The sequence below is a fragment of the Meles meles genome, chromosome 2 (assembly GCF_922984935.1).
Source record: "Meles meles chromosome 2, mMelMel3.1 paternal haplotype, whole genome shotgun sequence".
NCBI classification, from domain to species: Eukaryota; Metazoa; Chordata; class Mammalia; order Carnivora; family Mustelidae; genus Meles; species Meles meles.
In genome coordinates this window covers 47566501-47578413 of record NC_060067.1, presented here as the reverse complement: position 1 = coordinate 47578413, position 11913 = coordinate 47566501, and positions in this window count along the sequence as shown.

Sequence of the window (11913 nt, the reverse complement as noted above, 5' to 3'; positions counted from 1 at the left end):
ATCACTGCATGGAAGTGTTTCGCTGGAAAGAAGTGCAGACAGATGGGGTGGTTGCTCGAGGAGGGGGAATTCAAAGTAAGTATTTGATGACATCTGAATGAACTATAGGAGAAGGTAGAAGTATGAGCGACCCGGAATGATTCAACTGTCTTTCATGTTGTCTGAGAAGATGAATATCCTATACACTGTCTTTGTTAATCCTCTGAGATTTACTGATCATCAAATTCGGACTCTCAGGTCTAGAACCTTTTGTGACGAAGAAACCCTGTGAAGAGAACATTCTTTGGTTAAGTAGACCATCAGAACCTAATCTAATTAGGACTTTGAGAAAAAAACATTAAATATGTTCCAGCTATTTTGATAGATTTTTTTCATTAAATTACTAATTCATTTGTTCAAAATATTTATTGAGCAACCACTGTGTATGTGTAAGTCAATTGCTAAGGACAGAAAGATGAGTGTGGTGTAATCCTGCATGGATAAACATGTAAACCAATAATGACAGTACAAATTGACTTGGGTTATAATGGAAGTACGATGTGCTGCAGTAACAATAAATAGCAGAACATAGCAGGAAAAGTAGCTGATTTATAGGGCAACTAAAAGGAGAAAGGGGATTTGGACCTCAAATAGGGGGTTGAGAGGTCCTTGGAAATTGGAACTGCTGGGACACAATGAATATAGTCTTCTCTCCAAGTATGAGGAGCCAGCCTCACATATCTATGGAAAAATATTTATCAGGATACTGGAAGGGAAAGAGGTTGTGCACCCCCGTACCAGGGTTTGAGTAAGGTCAGCTGATGCTCTATGAATAGCTCAATGTTGGTTTCCCCTGCCCTTCCATTGCTTGCAATAGAGAACGTACGGGTCTGTTACACTGGGTAGTTGATGAGTTAAATGCTAGCCAGAGCCAGCCAGCTGTGTTTACACTCAAAGGAAAGCAGAAATTCTCAGTCCATAAAATGGAAACAAATAACATGTCTGAAGCAGTTTCAAAACCAAAATTTTAAACTCAAATCACTTACCAGTTTTTTTTTTTTTAAACAATGCAGATTAAAGTTGATCACAATACATAAATGATAAAAATTCCATTCAATTTAATTTAATTCCATTAAAATTGAGAGTGAGCAGGAAGGGGTCAAGGACATGTGAGCAGAGAGTTTCTTCCCTTCCCTTTTCTTTGTGCCCCAAGCACGTGCTTATTTTGTTCAATGGTTAATTCAGGGGTAGTGTTTAAGGGTGAGAGACAGTAACGTGAGTCAGATTTGTAGCATGGAGATAGGCATTATACATGGTTGTGCCCGGAGGAAAGCCAGGATAATCATGCGCTGGGGTGATTTGAAAGGATACAGATCTGGGTAATGAGTAGCCATTTTCCTCTTGTATGCTAAGAGCTCATGGCCTGGCAATTACTGTTTGGACAAAAACCACAATAATAACAGCACTACAATTATAGGAAGAGGAGGAATTAACTTTTTATGGGAAACTTACTATATATTTGACATTGTGCTGTACCTATCATGAATTATCTCATTGAATTCTCATACACATTACAGTATAAATAAGACTGTTTCCATACTTAACAGATTAGAACATTAAAAATCAGAGAGGTCAAATGGAGCTGGGATTTAAATTCAGGCGTGTTTGGCTTAGTCTCTGTGCCACAAAGTTGTTTATGTCTATGATGAATCTTCCTGTTTACTGTGAACTCTTTTCAGTGGACTTGCTTCTCACTGACCCTTGAAACCCATCCCTTGAAACCATCCCCCACTCCCATGACTACTATAGTGTCTCACAGGTCCTAAGTTTGGCGAGTGAATGAATGAATGAATGAATGGAACCTGCAGCAATAATTATAAACACTTCCTCTTCAGAACTGATATTCTGTAATCCTTACAGTATCCATTTCATGTATAATGAGGCTCTTGGAAAAGGGAAATAATAAAGTAACATAAGATTATCTGCAACACTAGTTTTGCCATCATCTTATTTATTTTCAAAAGCGTTCTGGATTTCTCACTCAAAAAGGGGAAAGTCTCTTATGGACATTGGGGAGAGTATGTGCTATGGTGAGTGCTGTGAAGTGTGTAAACCTGTCGATTCAGGGGCACCTGGGTGGCTCAGCGGGTTAAAGCCTCTGCCTTCAGCTCAGGTCATGATCCCAGGGTCCTGGGATCGAGTCCCACGTCGGGCTCTCTGCTTAGCGGGGAGCCTGCTTCCTCCTCTCTCTCTCTCTGCCTACCTCTCTGCCTACTTGTGATCTCTATCTGTCAAATAAATGAATCTTTAAAAAAAAAAAAAAAAAAAAAACCTGTCGATTCACAGACCTGTACCCCTGGGGATAAAAATACATTATATGTTTATAAAAAAAAAATTGGAAGGGGAGGCGAACCATAAGAGACTATGGACTCTGAAAAACAACCTGAAGGTTTTGAAGGGGCGGGGGTGGGAGGTTGGGGGAACCAGGTGGTGGGTAATAGGGAGGGCACATATTGCATGGAGCACTGGGTGTTGTGCAAAAACAATGAATACTGTTACGCTGAAAAAAATAAATAAATTAAAAAAAAAAGGGGGAAAGTCTCATTAAGCAAGAAGCCTGAAACAAGCAGGATGAATTCATATATACATATTTTTTATTTCTTTCTTTGATGTGATGATGCTTTGTGTCTTTAGTTTTTATCTTTAACACAGAATTAAATTGTTTAGTGACCTGAAAATTAAAAATTTTCTCTCCTCAAAACAAAAAGTATCATTTCTGGACTGAGTGTGAGTAAATGTTTCCTGGTTATCACTTTCGTTCTTCACCAATTGAATGTCAGAGATTTGTATTTTCCGGATTAATTATTAGTCTAGGCAAAGACTATGTGCTGTCATGCTTCACAATTAATACTCAGACTGTTTTGAGAAAAGATAATTTGGTGTTTTGAAAAGAGATAATTTTGTGTTTTCTGGCTCGTTCTTCAGGGATAAAAATAAAGCGGAGAATATGCGCTTCTAGTCTTTATTGCAGTGGAGACAGCAGTTGATTAATTAAGTTGTCACCTAACTGTAAACAACCCATGTCAGTTATTTTACAACTTTAATAAAGTTTTTAGAAATTTACATCAAAATTTTAATCAACATTACATGTATTATTTATAATACCCGGGTAGTATCAGTGTGGTGTATTTATAAGCATTGTGCACTGGTGCAGAATTTTAAACTTGATTCTTCATTAAATTTTAATTCCCGAACTTCACTCCTCTAGGTGAGCACAGATAGGAAATAACAAAGTCCTCACCCTCACACTTGGGAATGAGAAGGCTTCCCAGGCTGTTCAGGGCTTCGCAGAGCCTAGGAGGGAAATGTCTAACGGGTGTCCCCCAAATCCCTTATGACTTTGACACTTTCTTTTCCATTTTGCCTGTTGAATTGTTGAATTTACCAGTACTCCTGTATGTTCAGCATTGTCCCAGCTAACCCAGGGTGAAAATACTTTATAAAACACCAAATAATGTGGAGGAAGTAGATTATCCAAATTCTAAGGATGATGGGGGAGAAATGCAGAAAACAGTGGGAAGGGATTGAGTAGGTGGAGGAGGATATCTGACACATAAAAAATTCATGCTGAGCCTTCCTAAGCTGCTCAAATGAAAAGTGATTAAGGCGAAACTAATGTCTTCATGTCATTTAGAGGAGGGAAGGCACACTTTTTAGAGCTGACTTTAATTTTATTCTTAGAATTTATGTGAAGGGAAGGCAACATGGGAAATGCAATTAAAATAAAATTTTTGTTCAACATGTGCTGTTTAGATTGGCACTCATATTAATTCAAAGAACGGGATGATTATCATCAAATATTTAGCATTCTTTTGTGTGAGTATAACAAGTTCAGTAAACACAGTCTCAAACTTTTTGCAGTTATCTTTCGAAGGCAGAATTAAGATATGGTATGCAGAAATCGGACCATTTAGAGTCAGGGACCATATTCACTATGGTTTGAGATAAGCAGAATAAACAAATCTCTACTTAGGCGGGAACTGGGTTTGCTGGTTTAAAAAGCAGAACTTTCAAAGCCTGAATGTGTCCTAAACACATTTCCCATGGGATAACTGTTCTGTTCATTTTTAAATAATTTTGGAATGACCAAGGCCCCTCTTCAAAGATTCTTAACACCTTGATTAATACTGAGGAACCAGAAAAATGTTTCTCAGATTTGCCAATGGGCAAATGGTTTTGTTTTTCGAGGAAATTATGAATGCTTTCCCTAAAAGGGTGCGAGGTGGAAAATGCTCTCTCTCTCTTTGTCTAACTTAACTGATTGGTAACCACCAAATGCTCTAAGGATATAACACTTTGTTCAAATTTCCCCTGAGGGTCTTGACTGTACATTGACAGCTGGCAGGCCACATGGCCTTGGAGATAGAGTTTATTTAGCTTGCAAAGGACTCTTGCTGATTTTCTTTAAAAACAAACCAACATTTAAAAATTGCGAAACTTTGTCTAAATACCTAGATGATGTTTTCTGAAAAATATGGCCATACCATATTTTCACATAGCCACAAATCTGTTGGATCTAAGAAATGATTGCCCTTTGAGATATCTAAGTTCTTCAGTTTTCTGATGTTTCTCAACAATTTTATCAGTTTTGCTCTCCTAAGGAAAATTTAAAGACATTTACCTCCTTCCTAATGGTCTTTCCATCTCCATAAAATTTTAATAGCATGGATATATTGCATATCTGTTTACATGCTGTGGCCCTTTGGAGGACCACAAACCAGTGTAAGTATCTAAGGATTTCACACCCTCAAGAACCAATTTTTGCCCCTCGGGAATGGCATCACCCCCAGGAGAATGCATGCGGCTCTAAACCCTGTGGTTCCCTAACACTGACACTAAGTGTGTTTTGTGGATCTAAAGATAAAATATATATGGCAAATTTGGAACACCATAAATGCTTCACCTCCTCAATTTTCCTCTTTTATGTGCCTGGCTCATGTGGGCATTTAAGTTTGCAGTCCCTGATATATTTGGGATAAAAATAAGTAATCTCTGGGACCTTTAAGGGATTTGAAATCAGACCATGTGCTGGAGAATGCCCTGTGCGGGATGGCTATGGGCTTCTAGACTGAAATATGGAGTGGTCATTTTCGTCAGTGATTTCCTTAGGTGAAAGCAAGATGAGTGCTTTTGATTTCTGAAAGAAGATAATTGAGAATGTGTTCTGCTCTTGATCTAATAATTTTTTCATTTAACTGGTAACTGTTGAACTCTACAAATAGTTATTGAAACTTAGTTTTATTCCAGGCACTGTGCTAGGTTATTGACACCACTGAAACACTAGGCATTGTGAGCTGAGCACAGTGGATAAATTTAATCATGAGATTCTTCTTCTGCTTCCTCAGAATAACGGTTTGGCATTGAGTAAGAGTTAGTAGTGAGTGGTTTACAATAACCAGCCTTCAAAATAGAAATATCAGGAAATGTAGGAGAGAGCTACTTATTTGCTTATCATTAATGCAGTTAGCAATTTGATGTGATTTGTTTGTGATATGCTTTTCCTCACAAATGAAGCTTGTATGTTTATTAGCACAAAAAGAAATGTTAACAGTAGGAATTTAGATTCATTTTGGACTTGAAAGATTAATCCAGCTGGAAAGTCACAAGCTTTCTAAACTACCTGATACTAGCATATTTTGATTCTTAGTATCTGTAAAAAAGGGGTAAGCATACTATTTGGGAAAGTTTTTTTTTCTCCATGTGTACACATCTTAAGAAATACACGTGGTATGAGCTCAGCTTTAAACAGAGTAAGTTCAGGTGCCTGGGTGGCTCAAGTGGTTAAGGGTCTGCCTTTGGCTCATGTCATGATCTCAGGGTCCTGGGATTGGGCCCAGAATTGGGCTTCCTGCTCGGTGGGGAGCCTGCTTCTCCCTCTCCCTCTGCTTCTCCCCCTGCTTGTGCTCATGCTCTCTCTCTCTGTGTCACATAAATAAATAAAATTTAAAAAATATTAACAGAGTAAGTAGAGGTCAACTGTTACAGCAATTAAATACTATATAAAGACTCATTTGGTTGCTGGGGGCAGAAAATGAATTCAAATGACAGGAGTAAAAAGGGGAATTGTTCACATTTTTGAAAAGGAGAGATTTGGATCCAGGCTTGGACATTAGGTTCTGTCTTCCTCTATTTTTCAGTTCTGCTCTCCTTTGTGATAGCTTCATTCTTGGCCACCTCCTCCAATGGTGGGAAAAAAGTGGCCTCCAGCAGCTCTAGGTTGACCAACCTACTGGTTCAGCAACTCCAGGGCACAGAGAGTTTCTCTTTCCCAAGAAATCCTGGGAAAAGGCCAGGCTAGCTTGTCAATGGCTAGATTGGGTCATGTGATGAGCTCAGAGGAAAATCACTGTAACCAGGGGATATCTGACTCTACCAGCGTGGCAAGGGTCATATATCCATTTTTGTGGCTTGGGACTTGTGTCAGCACAATCTGAAATGCATGGCTTTTGAATAGGGGTTGTTCTTCAGAGGACAATAGAATACAGTTGTTAAAAATAGGGAGTACGATTGCTGGGCAAATAAATCCCACAGATGTTCACCCTAGATACCATAAAATAGGACCAAATATCATTTTCCGTGAGTTTTCTGATATAATGAAATCCCCCTTTAATCCTAAGATAACTTATTAATGTATGGGTAGACAAGACTAATTTTATTCTCTTTTTATTGTCATTAGTGAAAAATCATTTCTGAATCCTGCATTTTTCTTGAGGCAAAAACAGAAGTTTCTTATTCTAAAACAATGACCAGACTTACTCTAGGCAACTGACTTTGTACCTGAAAATATTTTTACCATCTTCCTGTTAGTGATTCCTGAGCTAGAAAGAAAACAGAATCTTTCTTTTTTTTGCAAGATGATCAGTATAAATCCTGAAAAGTCTGACCCTTCAAGCAAATTGGGAACCTAGAAGTCAAGAATGTCAAAACTTAGAAGATATTGAGGGACCAAGGAGTGAGACTTGGACACCTATTAAAAACTGCGAAGATGAGTGATAATGCTAACAGTCATTTGTTCAAAGGCACGAGAACAGGGCAGTTGAAAAACAATGCTAAGAGAGAAAGTTCTTCTGAATACTCTTTTATATTTTTGGCATTTTAATCATTACTATTTAATAATTTATAAGTAAAAATTTACAAGCTATTGGTCCAGGACAAAACAAAAAAATCTTTCAGGTCATTAGGTAAGCAGAACATGACCTAGTGTTTCTGCAGTGTCCATTCTGATCATGAGCCTTCGTCTGCTTTGTAGCAAGCCATAGTCTTCCCAGAGCTTTGGCTTGGAATATGCCAGAAACTTCCCAGTCAGCCTTTCCAGGTGTAAATTTCCAACCCCTCAACGATGATGTTTTCCTCAAAGACAAGAGCTGGCACAGAAGACTAGGTGGCAGGCTGGTGAGATACTCCACACAGACAAGAGAAAAACGACATCACCTAATGAAAAGATCAGAAGCTCTGTTAAAATATTTGAGGAATGTTTCGGCTTACAGACATCCCTGTTTTTTCTTATCATGAAATTCTTCCTCTTCCATATGCGTTTCTCCTGAAGAATGCTAACTAAAGTAGACAAAAACCCAGAGCACTGCAAGCTACTGTTTTAAAACAAGATTTGGTGAAAACTTATGCTATAGGGAAGTCAGCACACATAAAGGGTTAGCTTCCAGTTATGCAGAAACTTGAATGAACAGAAGGATTCATTTGGGAGGATTCCAGAAACCGAGGCTTTGGGAGCTGGGGTGTGGGTCAGGAGTGGCGGTGGAGGGGTGGCTGATAAGGTTTCTTGAGCTTCCTCAGATGTCTTGTGCTTTTGAATTTTTGGCATTTTAATTCTGTGTGGTCACTTACTGACCTCATGTTTTCCTTCACTTTTCCCTGATACCATGTTCTAAGCACCAACAAGGCAAATCGATAAATAAAACTAAAGCAATTTGGTAGAAGAAGCAAGATAAATCTCCAACCCAAATTAAATCTGTGTTTGGAAAAGATACTTTGCTGAGGAGGGACCTGCCGGTCTGAAATCTTCTTGGGGTTGTGCTGACAAAGGACTGAGTTAACCTTGCTTTACCTTTTTGAGGCCTGAAGAAGGCCTCATGGCTGAGAATTCATATCTAATTTTATTTTCTATTCAGAGCTGATACCTCCTTCTTCCCTGTCTTTATTTTGCAGGGTCTCTGTTGATCTGGTACAAGTGTGCAGGTTTTTTAAAATGATGATGTTATCTGTTTACTATTCAAATGCAATTTTAAATGGTTTGGCTCAGCACATTTGAATCAAAAATCCTATTAAAGATGCAATATTCCTCTGCTACCTTTTTGCCAAGCGCATTCACATAGCATTCCTTTCTCAATTGGAATATAATACTGTGTACCTGTTCAGAGTGATGTGATTTCCAGCATTGAATTTGCGGTCGTTAAACAGGCTGTTCACCTTCTTATCATGGAAATTTGGTATTCATGCATAATTTTCTCCCTACATTTACAAAATACATTATTAGCCACGTGATCGTGCCCTTGCTCTGCTCTATAGCCTTTCATTTGAAATCTTCCAACTTATTATTTTTGCTCCTACCATCTGATAGAAATCATGAAATTGCTGAGTTAAGATAAACACCTTGTTTCCTCCTCTCTTCCCCTCCCCCCCATTTCCCCCTAAGCATGTTTGGAGATGGGTAGGAATGAAGAAAGAGCGATAAAGACAGAGGAAATTCATAATTTACTCTAAAAACTTTTGAGCACTGAATTGATGAAAAGCATGTTTAACTTTAAATATTTTGCATCTATTTAACTGCCTAACTGCATAGTTAAATGAGCTGTAAGAGGAAGAATGTCCCTGAAACCTCGAATCAATTTCAGCCAGTTCTAGAACACTGATGGTAACAGGAGACTGTGTTTTTCCTCCGGTAAATTTTAAACTTCTTCAGAGGGCACTGTTTATTAAACAAGGCAGGGTTTCTGCTTGGGCAGCACTTTCCAATTACAGAGGCTTCCCTGCAGTATCTAGAAATGGAATCAGAGCTCACACATGCGTCCCGGGCTGCGCCAGACAGCCCAAAGCTGGCGAGTCCGACATTCAGCCTCCGTTCTCAGTGTGCTGCAGCCTAGGGTTGTTTCCAGGCGCATTTGACATGTTTTCTGTGTGGCAAGTGTGTGGGAGCAGGTTGCCTGCAATAATTGGTCAGCTGGGATTGCTTGGATGAAGCTCTCAGAACTCAGCATCATCAACTGCATGAAATGAAGTAGTTACATTGCTGTTGTTCACAAAGTGGGTATGTGCGTGCACACACACGCATGCCGTGTGCTTGTATTCATACACACACGTGTGGCTACTCAGAACATTGTTTTTTGTTTTGCTTTTTTTTTTCTGGTTTTTAAGCTAGAAATTTAGAACCCTGGGACTAAATCATAAAGGCATACTTACTGGGGAAGGAAATCTACCTAGGTACCTTGGAAAGTGACGACTGTGAAATAGGCTGTCGATGGGGGGGTATTCGACATTCTTCAGGTAATAGCAAGGCAATGTCAGTTATGGTATTTATGAGAAAAACTGGTAGAGTGATACAAGTGATAGAATAATGGTAGTAGCAGTAGCAACAACAGAACAAGAATGATAACAGCAAACACTTCGTGAGTGTAATCTGTGCCACGCTTTACTATGCAATGCTGAGAATATTGATTGTGGAGTCAGGCTCTGAATTTGAATCCTGCTTTGATCACTTACCGGTTATGTGATTTAGAGCCAATCAATTAACCTCTTTGTGCTCCAGTTTACTCAGTTGCAAAAGGGAGATGGTAATTACACCTAACTCCACCAGATGATCTATGGTCAGCTTGATGTGTCTGTACTGCCTTCTAAGTCTCCTGTGCCTGGTCAACAAGCTGGGAATTACCATTCCTAAAATACCTTTTCATGTATGGCTTTGGGTAGAGTCTGCCAAGGAGAAGCACCGCCGTGAAATTCTCCTGGCAGAAGACGAATGGCTGTTATGTTCCAAAGGAAGCTGTTACAAGCAGATGTGTGGGCAGGAGGATGTAAGTTTCCAAGTGGTTTCCAGGTGAGCCTGTTGAGAATCACCTGTTTCAGAGCGCTGGCCGACACAGATAATGAAAGCTTCCTGGGGGCCCCGCTAGATGTGCCGTAGCCTAAGCCGAGTGTTGAGCTTTCTTGCCTAGATGCAGCAGATCTTGGTGGCTTTCCTGAACTCCACTGCGCAGCCTTTCCAAATGACTGCATAAGCTTGTAATTCCCTGCATTGGAGTTATTGACTCTTGGAACATGCACCAAATAACTTCTGTTTTCCTGACCGAATGCTGACCAACATACTGTCTCTTAGTGTGGCTGTAAAACTTTCATATGCTAAAACAAAAGCTTGGACTAGTACTTTCTATTTCAGATCACAGTCCATGAGTGCCTGTTTGGTCCTGACCTCAACAGCAAGAGGTGGTTCTGGCGGGGCGAGTGGTTAAGATTCTGCCTTCCAGAGCCAGTGTGACCAGGTTTGGAAAGTCCAGTTCATTGGGATGTGGGCTGCGACACACTGGAAGTGTTTACGCATATGGTGGTGATAGGAATAGCACTTGCCTCATGTGATTATTGAGGTTAAGACAGTGAATGAGCTATGAAACCAAAGAGCCTGCCACAGAGTAAACCTTTATTATTAGTAGCACTATACCTTTTTTTTAAATTTTTTTAAAGATTTTATTTATTTGAGTGAGAGAGAGAGTGCACAAGCAGGGGGAGTGGCAGGCAGAGGGAGAAGGAGAAGCAGACTCCTGCTGAACAGGGAGCCCAACTTGGGGCTCCCTCCCAGGACCCTGGGATCATGACCCAAGAAGGTAGTTGCTTAACAGACTAAACCACTCAGGAGCCCCAGCAGCACTATGTCTTGACAGTTTGTCCAGAAGACTGAGTTCCCAGAAACGAAAGCTCCAGGCATCTCCCTTGAGTCATGTGGGACACTGGGCTCCTGCTTCTGCACAGTGTATCTGGGTTACCTGCAAATGCTCCCACAGTTGCCTCCTGCTGATATTCACCTTATAATTAGACTGGACTACAGTCTGCCCTCACCACCTGATCCTCTTTGCTGGGCCTCCCTCACGTTGAGACCTGTCTGGATCACCCTCATGATCTGCTCCAAATTCATGGCCCTGCTGGCCCATGTGAACTTCCTCTGGGTTGTCTGTGGTATGCTCAGATTGGTCCGAGGAAAAAGAAACCTTTTCTCTCCACAGACCTGTCACTAGTGCATTACACATCCTTTAGAGGAGATACTTGAACTGAAACAAGCAAGTTAAGAGAGTTTTTTCCCTAGTTGGGCCTTGAGCCTCAGAGCCAGATGTAGAATACCAGTGAGTCTAGCTGGATCATGAGGAGGAGGATTTTTTCTTGAGCTGGATTAGTGTATGTGGCCTGGAACCAATGCAAGCCCCAATGACCACACCAGAATCTGGATCATTAGACTCCAGTTTGGAGAAAAGGCAAATACCCTCTCCATCTCAGCTGCATCCTTCATGATGAATCTGGACAAAGGGAATCACCACCAAGGCTGATATAAAAAGATGGCTAACCTTTGACTCCTAAGAGATAACACCAGGTCAAAGACTGAGTACCATTTTCAAAGAAGAATTTTTAACAGTAACCTGGAATATCAGCGGATCTCTTTCTAAGAGCAAAGCTGGAGATTGACATTGTGGGACACTGAGAAGTGGGACATTTGGAATCAGACACAAGTTAAAAGCCTGGTGTAGAGACCTCACTGAGTGTGCTAACTTTTGACCCTTCACCTTTCTCATCCATGAACATGTCGATCATTATATTTATCTCCCAGAACTGTAGTTCACGCTTGAAAGAAAATGTCTGTGAAATAGCTGAGCCTATACT